Source organism: Lactuca sativa, chromosome 2 (genome assembly GCF_002870075.4).
Source record: "Lactuca sativa cultivar Salinas chromosome 2, Lsat_Salinas_v11, whole genome shotgun sequence".
NCBI lineage: Eukaryota > Viridiplantae > Streptophyta > Magnoliopsida > Asterales > Asteraceae > Lactuca > Lactuca sativa.
In genome coordinates, this window is record NC_056624.2 from 233,595,624 (window position 1) to 233,611,546 (window position 15,923).

General features: G+C 35.2%; 1 long non-coding RNA gene across 1 annotated transcript; it reads left to right on the forward strand.

Moving 5' to 3' along the window:
- The first annotated feature begins 14,445 nt into the window (after positions 1-14,445).
- Positions 14,446-15,026, forward strand: LOC122196812 (uncharacterized). Its single transcript, XR_006188902.2, has 2 exons — positions 14,446-14,679; positions 14,928-15,026. It is a non-coding gene; the product is annotated as an uncharacterized LOC122196812 (long non-coding RNA).
- Positions 15,027-15,923: the final 897 nt, after the last annotated feature.

Sequence of the window (15,923 nt, forward strand, 5' to 3'; positions counted from 1 at the left end):
ACCTTGGAATACTTTAGAGAATATGATTACTTGGTTCTCTCTAGTGAAATTGGCTAGCCCTTCTTTAGTTTATTCACACTAGTGCCAATTTCACCAACCAAAGACATCTTTATATAGTATGGAGGATTAGGGTTAAACCCTAATACCCATGACCTTTCATTTCCTAGGATCCATGGGTTAAACACTCCATGGACTATCCATGAAAGCTTAGCCCAACCTAAATGAACTTGGCCCATTCCATATATATAAGAGTCCATATTTAATTAGTTCCTTTTGATCACTTAATTAATTATAAATTAATTCTTGATCAATACTAATTAAATAATATGATTCCATATTAATATATTAGAACTTATAATATATTAATATTAATCATAAACATACTATTCTCAAAAGATTATCCATATAAATTGTGTCGGTGAAGTGCAACCCAAATGGACCATGCCGGGTCGGGTCAAGTACATACCAAATATAGTTATGGACTTAGACATTAATCCAACAGTCTCCCACTTGGATAAGTCTAAAACTATTATTGCGTATGACTTCAAACCTAACTGGCAATCGTAGCTCTTAAAGCTGCTGTCGAACTCTGATCTTGTCAACGAACTTGTCCATTAGATAAGGGATCATATATTCCTCCATTCTAGATATCATATGGACTGAGACATGGATTATAATCATTCTCTCTGTCCATTTGTTGTTTCCCGATTTCCGATTTATGACGACTGACTAATTGAACGAATCAAATCAGTCCTGGCCCGGCCGAGCACTTCCATTTGTCATCATCAAATCATCGAGGGGCCCACAGATATCGCTTTTATCCCGAAGGTAAAAGGAATGGATAAACTTCGACTCATATGGCTTGTTCTACTACTTGTTGAATCATACACAAAGGCACGTTTTATAGCACCGAGTTACCAAATGCGTTTTCGTGCAATCAATGTACAACCAACTCATAGTAACAACTCATATCTCTAGGTTTGAAGAATATAAGATATTATCGTCTCACGATCACTCGTGATAAAATCCATGAAGTGATTCCAATGAGCGCGGGTTGAATCCAATACTCAGAACTTATGAGCACTCATGAGTGTTGTAGCCCTTTGTCCAACACCTTAGACCTCTACAAGCCAACCCATGACAGTCTTAATTCATATCTACTTCCAACATATGACCGACTGTGGATGTTTGAATAACTTAGTCATTCAGGAAGAATAACCTAGTTTATTCGGGAAGTCAAAACATGCAAAATAAAACACAATAATAATTGAATCCAATATGGTATCAACCCTTTGAACATAAATAAAACACCTTTTATTTATCACCATATGATTACACATTATTCATTGTATACTGTTTCAGCTATCAACTTTATTCTTGAATTTAAAACAATAGTTGTCCCATGCTCCAAGCATGCACACTATGTTTTCTAAACACTAGTCATGCCATACACCAAGTATGCATACTATGTTTGTCTATGATCTTTACTTTGTGAACTAGATCAATTGAACATAACTTCAATGATTCTCTTTTCACACTCCCAAATCCTTACTGCAAATGCAAGAATTCCAAATTCATGCCATTTACTGAAATCTGTTAGATTCTAAACTTATATGCATTGATCCTCTCGTAATGATTATGCACAAAGTCATAAAGACTTGGCAACAATCATTACAGAGTATTCCAAAGGAGATCAACTCCTTGGAAATATCCTTCTTGCATTAAGTTTCCTTAATCTTACACAGATTGAAAATTCTAACTTTGAAACATTTCCAGATTCCATTTTGACTATCACTTCTGAACAAGAGTTGCCTCCTTACAGATTATGTCAATATGGTCCTTCCAGAATTATCACTATACTTCCAATTGTCCTTGAGTAACCAATCTTTGGTAAACCTTAGATTGTCCTTGACAATTGTTTAATCCTTTTAGTCATATCCAGTTCTAAACCTTTTCCCTTCTTAATGCCCCAGGCATTTGGAAAATTTTAGAACGGATGAATATAGCATATGTAATCGATCCTATATCCGAAGCATATGGGACACGATTCATGATGTCTTACATAAAGACTAAACCAGTCTTTTGCTATAATATTTCCATTTCAATTTGCCAAGTTCTCATAATTCAGATTATGAAAAGGGATGCCGTAATCATAATCGAATTTTAGAACGCAAATAATGGACCCATATACATAATTTCCTTATGTTGAGCCATTCCAACATGAAATTCATATATATCCTTGACTAAATGATTAAAACCTCACGATCTAAGCTTATAGATTTGAGATGAAGCATAATTTCCTCTCCCTTAATTATAGCAAAACAACTTTTTCCCAATTGAAACTTTTGTTTTCTATAATTAACATTGCTGACTTGCAATACTTATCATAATTATCATGCTCCCACTAACATGATGATTATTAGCATAACACTTATGCTCTCACTAGCTTTGACATGTACTCAGAAATCAGCTGGACAGTCTGAAATTTAGATTCATACACCCTTTCCGTAGATAGCTCACCTGTGTGTCTAAGCAATTTCAAGAACCATGAAAAGGGATACCGTAATCATGGTCTCAATTGCTTAGGCATTTGCCATTTCTCACAAGTCCATGTTAGTGTGCCGGTTAACCACACGCGCTCCACTAACGACTTTTGAAAATGCAAATAACACAATTGATATCTTCGTAAAATCTACTTAGTGAAAGCGTTTCCTCACCATCATTTTCATGAATCGGAGAGAAACCTTATGACACTTAGATTTATATGGTGTATGAGTTCCTACCCATATGAATTTTTCAAACCATAATCACAAGACAAAGATACTGACAAATCCAAAACCATATGGATTGAACTCAATCTTAACTTCTTGCCACCTGGCAGCTCAAGGGCCTGCCATTGCTTCCAAGTTGTTATGCAACAAAATGAGAACTCTAAGAACTCATATGCAAAGCCAACTTTAACTGGAATGGGCACAGATATGTCAACACGATAGGTTATAAACCTCAAGTCGTGTGCTAGCGAAGAACTTCAGGTTTTATTCTTGATTATTTCTTGAGACTTTCAAGACCTTTAAGACTCCCACTGTCCTCTTGACATATAAGACTCCCTTGTCAAATATCCAAGAGATAGTGAGGATTCTAATCAAGACAAACACTTCACACAATTGGCCTAAGTTGGTCTTTGTTTTATCCAAAACATCACAACTTACCAATTTCAAATGTACAAGAGTAGAAAACTTTTACTCTTCCATTTGACAAGTGTTTTAAACCTTCTTTAAGACATGTCACTCAAATGACAATCTTGGAGTATGACTCTAAGACTTGTATTGGAACGAAGTATGACTCATCTTCTTGATTTAACCATTTCAACAATTCAAGTTCCTCTTCTTAGTCATAAGAATGCACTAAGATTTCCTTAGAGAACTAATTTTGATATGGTTTCTTAATCATTAAGATGATCTCAAAACTGATACTAAAGTACTCTCCCATCTTTTCAGATATGAGAAACTTTTATCCTTCTGCCTAATTTGATTCTTCTTAACGATCTTTAGTGGTGGACTTAATCAGTGCACAAGAATGTGTACTCGATCCCTAAGTCCTTTACTTGACTCACACATCCATGTGAACAAGTAATTAGTCTTAATTTTCCAAAACTTGAAAGTTCTCATTCATCATGCTATACAACTTGCATGATTCCAAGTTCCGGTCCAATTGAACCTTGGATGATGAGAACCTTTCCTTATTTGGTAAATTTAGACATTACCACAAATGAAAGAATCAATTTCATATTTCCACTCTTGCTCTTAACGGAATTATATAAGCAACAATTTTTCCTCAAATGCCATTGTAAGGATATTTTAAAATAAATAAAATCAAAAAATTTTCTTTTATTTTAAAACTTTGCGGAAAAACTATCCTTACAATCCATATGAAAACTTGTTGTTATCTATTCCTAAGCAATATCTCATAACTCCTAAGAAGTAGCTCAAGAATCCGATTTTTCAAACTATGCGATAGAAATCCATCTATGCGATCAGATTCAGCATATTCTTCCTTTAAGTTTCTTCACATTCCTTTGATTCTTAAACCATCACCATGCGACCCGGTCACATCATGTATCAAGAATCTCAGAATAGAAACTTAACAGAGTTAGATAGTGGACTTTACCTGAAGTAGAGTCAAACTTATTGACTTTAACATCCTTAGGTAAATTTTAGCAGCTTCGCAACCAATGCCCCTTTCTTTGGCAATATAAACATATGGACCCTTTGATAATGGTACACGAGACTATCACAGACTTAGCTTTTCTCTTTACCATTTGGTCAACCGAGTTGACTATGGCCGATCCCTATCCACTGGGAAGAGAGAGCTTTACTAGATATCCAATATCATCATTGTCAATGTCCATAAAGTTTTAGGAAGTTGATCTTAGCAAAATAGATAAGATCATTAAGGGTCTTGTCATAGTCTGTTTCATAGGTGTCCCAAAGGAACTCACTATGTGACTTAGAAAGTGATTGAACCACCAACTTTCTCAAGACTTTGACACCCAACTCTCCCGGCTTGTCAATATGTGACTACATCTCCAAGATGTGATCACACCTAGACCTTGCCTTGCCAATAGGGCTTGAGTGACCTTAAACTTTTCAAGAACTTGTGGGTTAGGGAGAATAGTTGGAGGAGGAGAAAGAAGTATGATATCCATGGGACATCATCTTCATTAGGAAACCTTGTTTCAAGAGATTTGGGAAGATCATAGGTGTCTAAACCAGACATCTTTTGGGAGATATTCAAGATAGTTGATTTAAAGTCCTTAATATGACACCCAATATGAAATATTAAGGCTAGGACCCAACAAACTATTTTATAACTTAGAAGAGGTATGCCGTAATCCAAGCTATAGAATATTTGAAGGTAGGTGAATGACGATTCACCAATTTCCACCAAGATAAACGAAATGTATAATTAGGTTTTAATTGGTTTTGAAACTCCTAGATCTTTGAGATTCATTGAACTTTTCAAAGGCATGTTTCAATCTCGAGTGTGCCCTTCAGGTTTTGTGACTGGGATGCCGAGGATCACAAAACAAGGTGTGAAGTAACCATGCAAATCACTTGGTACCCTTAATAAATTACCCCTCAATCGATGTGCCGGTTAACCACACACGCTCCATCGATACTATGATAAATATTAAGTCACCCTTTACCTACCTTGTTAAGTCCAAGTTAGTGTGCCGGTTAACCACACACGCTCCACTAACGACTTAGACAAAGTGTAAAGTGTAATTTCATGGATTAGCACCTTATTCACATTTTTCCTAAGTAACTAAGATTGGGTATTATTAAAAGTTTAGTTACTTAGTATTTTCATTAATACTTTTAATGAAGGGAGAATTATAGTCCTGTCAAACCCGTTCGGCTAACGACCCTCCACCGGTCAAGCAAGCGGTGGGTGAGAGTGGACACCCATTAAGTTGCCATTTTATAGGCAACAACCTTATACCCACCTTATAGACCGGCTTCGTGAATGAGGCGTACTAGCGGTAAGACTGACTTTACTCTTATACATATATATATTATTAACTTATAATATTATAAAGTATAAGGGTTGAATTTTAACTTTTAAAATTCTAAGGGCTAACTTGGAATTAAAGTATTCATTAGAGAAAACTTTACAAATTCCAAAACTTGAGGGCAAGTTTTGAAACTATTCAAAACTAATTAATTCCATAACTTATGTGTTTAAAGTAGCTTTAATCCAAAAACTCTTCAAGTTCCATAACTTGAGGACAAGTTATGGAAGACTTTAAACTAATAAAAGAATTAACTTTTCTTTATTTTATAACTTATGGAATTAATTAAGGTTACACCTTTTTTTTATTTTATTTTATTTTATTAAATGAAGAGACTCTTGGTCCTCCATAACTTGAGGACAAGTTATGGAGTCATAAAACCATTTAATTAGAACTAGACTCTTCATTTTTGTAACCTTTGCCAATTTTTATGAGTTTTATGATTCTTAAATGTGACTTTTCATATAACTTGAGGACAAGTTACAAAAACACATTTTAGAATCAATTCTTAGATTAATTTGGATTAAAACCAACTATCACATAATTTTCATCATTAATCCAAATTCACTCATAAAACAAGATAACACAAAAAACTTTTGGTGATCCATAACTTATTCTTAAGTTATGTAATCCTTTAAAACATTAACACCAAATTTTGTAACTCCAAAAAAACTTTGAATCAATTTTTTTTAAAACCTTTTCAAATCCATAACTTATGGAGGTTTCAAAAAATAAAAATCTTTAGATCAAACTTTTAAAACTAATAAAATAATCATATTATTTTATCTTTTATTAAATTTGACCTAATTCAACTCATAAAGCAAATTATTCAAATTTTACAAATAATTAGTTTTTCACAAGAACAAGTAATTATCTTAAAATTTGACGAACTTCATGTTTTTTTTTCCTTTTTTTTTCAACTTTGAAAATAAAATATTTGCATCAATATAACAGAAAACAACCCGTGGCTCTGATACCACTGTTGGGTTTTGAGCATTCTAACACTTCCTAAGTGTACATGCAACCCTAAATACCTTGGATCTATGTTTTCTCTATTATACATGCAAATAAGAACATCCAAGGTATTATCCTAATCTAGCATACAAAAACTATGAATGTAACAAGATAGAATACATACCTCTTGATGTAGCTTGATGTCTTCAAGCTTTAAGAGCTTAGCCCCAATAGTGTGGAAGCCTCAAGTGGAATCACAAATCACCAAGACACCTTGGAATACTTTAGAGAATATGATTACTTGGTTCTCTCTAGTGAAATTGGCTAGCCCTTCTTTAGTTTATTCACACTAGTGCCAATTTCACCAACCAAAGACATCTTTATATAGTATGGAGGATTAGGGTTAAACCCTAATACCCATGACCTTTCATTTCCTAGGATCCATGGGTTAAACACTCCATGGACTATCCATGAAAGCTTAGCCCAACCTAAATGAACTTGGCCCATTCCATATATATAAGAGTCCATATTTAATTAGTTCCTTTTGATCACTTAATTAATTATAAATTAATTCTTGATCAATACTAATTAAATAATATGATTCCATATTAATATATTAGAACTTATAATATATTAATATTAATCATAAACATACTATTCTCAAAAGATTATCCATATAAATTGTGTCGGTGAAGTGCAACCCAAATGGACCATGCCGGGTCGGGTCAAGTACATACCAAATATAGTTATGGACTTAGACATTAATCCAACATTATGTAGAGCTTATAAAAGTCGAGTATAGTTGGTATTCATGTATAATATAAGGCACTAGCTTTTATAAAGTAAGTATAGACTGGAACAAAATCTTAAAAGAAAATGGTGGTGCAAGGAAACTTGCGGTGCAAGGGAGGCAGTAGCAGCACGGCCGACGGTGGTGGTTGTGATCTTCGATGGCATCGACAGTAAGGTGGCGACGTACGGTAGGAGGCTGCTCCAGTGGCCTTCTAATACTTCTTTCTTGCTTATGTGCAACATGAAAGACGAAAGGGATGAGGGAAAGGGTTGTGGTGATCGAAAACGGTAGCAACAATGGTTTAGGGATGGTGATGTCTGGTGGTGGCAGTGTGGTGGCAGCAAGGTGGCTGCTACTTTTCCCTTCCTTTTTTCTAAGTAGAACTCGATTAGGGGAAGGAGAAGGCAGAATGAAGAGGTACTGAGGTGGTGTTTGGGGTAGTTTCAACCAAAAGATGGAGATACAATGGTGGTTTGGGGTGGTGGTTTTATGGTGGGGTAATGGCGGTGTTGTGGTGGTTTATAACCGAGTGAGGTGGGGAGAGATATAGAGGGAGAGATTGGGAGAAGAAGCAATGAATTTCAGTGACGATCAAGGTCCTAAGTGCATCTATTTATAGCTACCATGTCTACACAAACCCTATAAGAGCCACACTTCCACACCTTACTTGGTACTTTTTGGTGAAGTGTGCACGAAATATGGAGAGGGTGAGGGAGGGATGTCACGTAAGAGCGAAACAAATGAACTGGAAATTTTTGCTTCTGATAAGCCTAATGGGTCCCACATAATGCCATGATTCCTTTAATTGCCCAAAACACACATAATTGGGTGTATCGAGATCCGGATGTCGAGAAATTTTTCCGAAAGTGCCATTAGATAGAGTCGGGTTCAAGAATTCTAAAAACCCAAATGGATTAATTTTTCGAGTTATGGAACTCCAGGAAATTGCGTTTAAAGTTTCGCGTCTATATGACCCGTAACACTCGATTTTTCGACTTTTGCAAATATTTTCGCTGAAAATATTTTGAGTATGAAAATAAATATTAGGTCATAGCCTGATTCCAAAAATGCCCTCGGAATTTCCATAGGAGGTGTGCAAGTACCTCAACGGATCGATTCAGTTTTACGCGATTAAAGAAAATCATTGTTTTAACGTCTGTTTTCTTAAAATTGTCGTATATTTTGCATACAAACTCCGTTTTGGAAATTCTTTATATTTTTGAAACATGGGAACATGTACTATAAGTTTTTAATGTTTGTTTTGATCATAACAGCTTAATACGAATTTCCAGTTTTTCATACACATTAACTAGTGTTGCAGTTTGAGCTGTTTGATTCGGTTGACAATTTACACATTTGGAAGTAACGTATCATCCGATATCTTATAATATTTGAAATGAAATCATTTATTTTACATTAGATGCACTAAAACTCAATGAGTTAAATTGCAAAGAGATTCACTGTAATTTAGTCATTCGCAGTCTATGACCTAAATTTCGGGATGTCACACGTAGCCAGGGTGCAAACCCTAATTTTTAGGATTTAGACCCCATTTAAACATCTTTATGGCCTCATGCACTCTCTTAAATCTAACCTCCTTCCTTATTTCTAAACGCTAAAGTATGTGAGTGCATTTTGAAGCTTAAGGAATCTTTTCACTACTAGAAAACAGACCTTTAATGACACGCTTTTTACGACACGCACTGATTAATGATACGCAAAAGGGCGTGCCCTAAAAATAATGTCAGATCTTTAGAAATTTAAAGAATTTTGGACGCGCATTCTTGCGTACCCTAGAATTAGTGTCTCACAAATAAAACACGGAGGGTGCTTATGTTAAAGGAGTGTCGTTTAGATATGTCGCTTTATAATTTTACAAACGCGCTCTTCAGCAACTAGCAGTGGGAAAAAGGAAATAAAAAAATTAGAAAACCCGCCTTCCTTCCTTGTTTCCCCTCTTTAGCTCTGAGTGTGTTCTTTGACCACAAAAATCTTCTTCGGTCTTCCTCCGCCTCCCTACATCGAGTGTTGCTTGATTCTTTCCTTTGCACTCCGACTGCCGCCTCCGATTCTTCCCCGTTCGTTGACATCGATCAAGGCTCATTTACTTCTACCCACTGGAACCACCATATCTACCACTCGATGTTGAAATTGTCAGAAAAAGCCCTAATTCAGTATTATACTCTCAAGTCTCAATATTAAGAATGCAAATCTTGATTATCGTTTGTTTCTTATTCCCTACAGATAAATCGAAAAAGGGGAATTAGAATGACGAAGGTAGCGGGAGTTTTGGTCTGGTGGTCGTGGGTCATCTATCGAGCAAGGAAGATGGGAACGCAAGCAGCCATGGTGGCTCGATGATGGAAATCAATCGAGAAAGGGGAAGCACCTCTGGTGCGGAACCGATTTGACGAAAGGAGAAGGGAGAAGCGCGTCTATGAGTCCCAAAGCACAAAATCAAGACTAGGGCTTTATTCAAAGATCTATCTCCATCTCTCTCTCTCTTAGGTTCCAGAAGGTGGCTTAAGGGAAGGAAGAAGACAACGAGGGTGGCTTAGAAGAAGGAAGACACCACGATGGTTATAGGTAAAACTAGGGCTTTTTTGATCGGAGACCTTACAACCCAGTTGCTTCACTCTCGATTGCAGCGTCGTTCGGCAACTAAGACTCCTTCATCGTACTGGTGCTGCGACTCCTCAGACTACGACATCGGGTACTACACACCTGTCTATTAATCACTCTCATACTCATCACATAAGAACAGAAAGTTATCTATCACCATCGTTACATCAATATCGACTCCTCAGGCTCACTGGTCCACCTCCCCTCAACCCTACTCCATCTACTAAGACTCCTCAGGTTTGCAACCCCTAGGTCTAATTGCACTAAGGTATGAAAAGGATGTTTCTACCTTGCCCTATTTCTTCAGCCTTTCAACAAATAAGAGGAAACGTAATTTCTCATTCATCTATCGACTTCATCTTCTCAATCAAGAAAAACGGCTTATGAGTTTTTCCTGCATCTACGATTTCACCTGGTATTTTCGATTTCTCCTTTATGCCTCCATTTTTTTCCTGCATCTACTTCTCATCTCTGAAAAAAATTTGATTTCACCATTTCAGCTTACAGCTATTGGTTTAGAACTTTAGATCCTTCAAGGAATTTGGGAAAAGAAATATCATACCTATGGGCACACCTTCTTAAGTTAAATGAGTACATTTTTTCACATAAACAAGTTTCATATTTCCTTTTTTTGTTTTTGTCAAAAATTCAAATTATGAGTATTTTCTTGGCAGGTTATATGGAAGTAACGTATGTGGTGAAGGGGGAGCTGAATTTCTTGCAAGTCCTTTTAACTTCTCATTTATACAAGAAAGTGTAAACATAATGTACCTCACTGATAGTGACAAGGGAAGTGGTTGGTTCATGGATAGAATATGATAACATGGTCTCTCTGTTACCATTGCTTTTAGTTTCATTCTCTGAACAAGTTGTTGTTGTTTGGGAAGCTACCTGTCAAGTGCAGGCAAAAGGTTTCCAATTATTAGTATATACAACTAGGCTACAAGAATAACTTCTTATAATCAAGAACCAACTAGTCAAACTAATGTTATATTCTCTAATATGTGACATATTTAAGTATAACTAGTTTTTTCTAATATTTTTTTTATGATTTAATGGAGTGATGGTCGTCTTTTTTTTATTGTTTTTCTTGTTCCTAGGTTTTTTTTAAGACCCGGTAGACAAGGACATGAGTTATATACTATCTTATATGCCATGTTTTCTTGAAATTGTAGTGATTATTATAACTTCTTTTCATGATACAGTAGGAGGTAGTCAAAAACAAAATGAACACCTGCAATACCTAAGTGGAAGGTGAGTCGCTTAAGTTTTTGTGAGAAGCATATCATAACCTTTTCTCCTTTAACATGACTGAACTTCAACTCAAACAGGTAAAAAGTTAATGAATTTTATTTGGTCAATTTCTTGAAGATAAATTTTATAAGTTTTAAATATTTATCATTTGATCTCAAGGTAAATCTCCCTTTTTCATTGTGCTTTTTTCATGTTTAATAACAGTAAGTTTGATTTCATGTGTAGGATGGAGAAGCTTATGCTTACCTGCTAAATGTTCTTGCCCCAAAACATTGCAGCCCAACCACATTGAATACCAAGGGTTTGGTATCCTCTTTCTTTGAGTTGTTCATCATGGAAGTAGGTGGATGTTGTTGAGTTACAATATTTGGATTAAAAATATCTGGAACAGCTGCTGAGTCATACCCCCACCCCCACCCCCACCCCCCCCCCCCCCCCACTTGACTTCCAAAAGCATTTCCTACCCAGCATCTGTTGCAGGTAAAATTGTTGTTAAGCTAAAATGCTACTCATAGCAGCATAACTTACAGGTTGACATCCAAATGTTGCAGGATTAAACATAAATCTTGAAGAGTGTATTCTTTAACATGTATATATTTATTTTTTGTAGAGTGTATTCTTTTGTGATTTGAATATAAAATATGATTTTGGGCCTTTGGGCTTTTTTATTTTTTTATAAAATGCAGTCTACTTTTGAGATGTGAGTGTTGTTCGTTTAGCAATGGTGAGTATGTGAAAGCGGGATTGGTTGAACTAGACCACTGGTGTTTTAATGCAACTTATGAGGTAACTCTGGACTGATATTTTCTTTCATTAGAATGGAATTAACGATTCCATTTCTTCCTCAATTCCGTCATGCCAAACACTATTTTCTATTCTTATTTGCTAAACAAAAGGACTGCAGTATTCAGCTTCTGCTTGGGATGAATTGAAGCATATACGACAGGCTATAGCATTTCTGGTAAAGTTTCTTTTATTATATAAAAATTTAGTTTTTCTGGTTTTAAAGATTTTATTTTAATCAGTTTTAATCCCATTCAGGTTATACATCAAAAGCCAAAGAAAACACTGGACGAAATAAGTCATGACCTCTGCCTAGTTATGACAAGTATGGGACACAAAGCGTCTCCCCAGATGTAAGTTTCATAATAGGATCAGGTGCTTTTCCAACAAGTAAAAAATCTACCTTTTAGTGAGAATTCCACTTTTAGTTTAGATTTAATGAACTTTTTTCTAATTACTAAAGTCCATAGAGAAAAAGAAAGGCTACTACTAGAAAAAAATTGTTATCTGTTATTGAAATTCATCCAATGTCCATGTCCTTATCATGCTTTTTTCATGTTTAATAACAGTAAGTTTGATTTCATGTGTAGGATGGAGAAGCTTATGCTTACCTGCTAAATGTTCTTGCACCAAAACATTGCAGCCCAACCACATTGAATACCAAGGGTTTGGTATCCTCTTTCTTTGAGTTGTTCATCATGGAAGTAGGTGGATGTTGTTGAGTTACAATATTTGGATTAAAAATATCTGGAACAGCTGCTGAGTCATACCCCCCCCCCCACCCCCCCCCCCCACTTGACTTCCAAAAGCATTTCCTACCCAGCATCTGTTGCAGGTAAAATTGTTGTTAAGCTAAAATGCTACTCATAGCAGCATAACTTACAGGTTGACATCCAAATGTTGCAGGATTAAACATAAATCTTGAAGAGTGTATTCTTTAACATGTATATATTTATTTTTTGTAGAGTGTATTCTTTTGTGATTTGAATATAAAATATGATTTTGGGCCTTTGGGCTTTTTTATTTTTTTATAAAATGCAGTCTACTTTTGAGATGTGAGTGCTGTTCGTTTAGCAATGGTGAGTATGTGAAAGCGGGATTGGCTGAACTAGACCACTGGTGTTTTAATGCAACTTATGAGGTAACTCTGGACTGATATTTTCTTTCATTAGAATGGAATTAACGATTCCATTTCTTCCTCAATTCCGTCATGCCAAACACTATTTTCTATTCTTATTTGCTAAACAAAAGGACTGCAGTATTCAGCTTCTGCTTGGGATGAATTGAAGCATATACGACAGGCTATAGCATTTCTGGTAAAGTTTCTTTTATTATATAAAAATTTAGTTTTTCTGGTTTTAAAGATTTTATTTTAATCAGTTTTAATCCCATTCAGGTTATACATCAAAAGCCAAAGAAAACACTGGACGAAATAAGTCATGACCTCTGCCTAGTTATGACAAGTATGGGACACAAAGCGTCTCCCCAGATGTAAGTTTCATAATAGGATCAGGTGCTTTTCCAACAAGTAAAAAATCTACCTTTTAGTGAGAATTCCACTTTTAGTTTAGATTTAATGAACTTTTTTCTAATTACTAAAGTCCATAGAGAAAAAGAAAGGCTACTACTAGAAAAAAATTGTTATCTGTTATTGAAATTCATCCAATGTCCATGTCCTTATCATGCTCCCATCACACCTAAAAATGATAAAATTGTATATGCAGGTATTCTGAATTATTGACCTGCTTTCTTATGCAGGTTGTGATCCTCATAATTCTTGTGGTGAATACTCTTTTTCCTATTTTATATGAAGGGACTGGTTCAGCTCTACTGTAAAAGCCATGTTTTAGGGTAGTTATCTTTATCTTGAACATTAGCTATGTCATGAATACATTCAAAACCCTCTAATGTGATAAAATGTTGATGTATTTTCATTGTTGGTGAGGCTAATTTCCATTTTGTTATCTTGATTTAGGGACTTAGAAGACATGCTTGTTGTCTTGTCTGTAATGCTTGTCACATATCTCAATGTGTTGGTATGTATTTTATTACGTTATCATGAATTCATGAGTATTTCTCTAATTTCCAGTGTTCGCCCAAGATATGAAAAAGATGGCCATTATGTTATGAGTTTGAAAGTTAACTTCTAAATTTTCTAAAGTTAACATCAGTTAGAAAACTTTTTGTTAGAGGCGTTGCTTGGGAGACTTCAGAAGGTATGTTAATGCAACTTAATTTCTTGATGATACTCTTCTTTAGTATATGGTTGTAGGAGTAAATGGTGTTGTAGGGAAGCCAATGATACGTGAAGGCCATAAATTTCATATCTTTATCAGGCGCAGTTTAAGAGACATTTTTCGCAAATTTCCAAATTTTGCCTTGGAAGTGATGGTTTGGGCTTCAAATTAAACCCACTGTCACAATTTTTTGTTTTTATATCTTTTCATAATATGATGGAACTCATAAACCCACTGTTGTAAACAGATAGGCTCATTGCATACCGTGGTGTCTGACAAAGAATATGGTATTATTACCAACTGTCTTGCCATGAATTTGGGTGAACAACGTAACTTCCCTCCTCCTTTCCGTGACATAAACTCTGACAACTCAGATACAATTTGCCTCCTGGCTAATAAAGTCAATATGACCAGTCAAGTATTCTTGTAATGTTCTTGAGTTGGGATACAACTTTCTCTTCATGGTATTCTCTCTCTCTCTCTCACATACACACACACAATCTCTCTCTACATAGGAAAAAGTGGATTTTTGTGTTGTTATGTACTTAAGTCTAGGTTTAGAAGTTAGAAGTTTGAACAACTCAAAACGACTTAGTTTTAAGTTAAAAACAAAACCCCTTGTGAACGGTGTTCTTATTTCTTAATTCTATTTTTTTCTTTTTAGTTATATAATAATGATATTGCTGACTCTGCCTTTGGTTATTTTGACCAGGTTGCCCTCATGCTTGAAGGGATGGGTTCATCAGCACAAATCTTGTTTACAGTGAGCAGGGATGGGTTCATCAGCACAAATCTTGAAACGTTACTTATCATTCACAACTATAAAATTTGTCCCTGATTTTTCAATGCATGCATCTTTGCAGGTTTGTTCTTGTTTCCTGTCATTTGTATTGCATTTAATGATAAGGATCAGGAGGGACTTTATGTCTTTTTTTTATCCTTCAAAGTTTTGGAGCAGGGAGTTGATTCAGCAAGCAAGCGTATGATATTATTCTCATTTTTTATAAAAAAAATATTATGTCTTAATAAGTAAAATCTTGGAAAGATTGAAAAGAAAGTCAAAGTATGTTAATATGTCCAAGTAGTGATATCGTATGATGTTGGCACAGGAACTTGATCATATTGTGGAAGAACTTGAAAATATTGCTAAAGTGAATCTCCTTTAACACAGATCCATTATTTCACTAATTGAATAGGTTTATTTATTGTTACATCGTAGAAAATATGTTATTCTGGAGTTCCATAGATAGCACATTTGACTAGTGTCAAATTGTTCTTGCATATGCTACAACTTAAATGGGATCTTACTTAACTTACCAACATTTTTACTTAACTTACCAATGTTTTTATATTTATGATAGATTGGTCCTTTAGAATGCTGGCGAGGTGAGTTATGCCTTTCAAGATCTATTGGAGATAGAGATGTTGGGGAGTTCATTATTCCAGTTCCTCATGTCAAACAAGTGAAGGTTAGTTTAGTAATTAAACTCAATTTATTCCTCTTTTTATTAACAACTTTTATTTATTCATGATCTTCATCTATCTTCTGCTGGTGGGCGGCTTGTAATTTCAACTGATGGAGTCGCGGATTGGCTCCGGAATCAGCAGCAGCACAAATTGTCAAAGTACGGAAACAAAAAAATGTCAAATTTGTAATAAAATATTATGCAATGGATTCTATTTTTTGTATACGATATTTTGTATGACA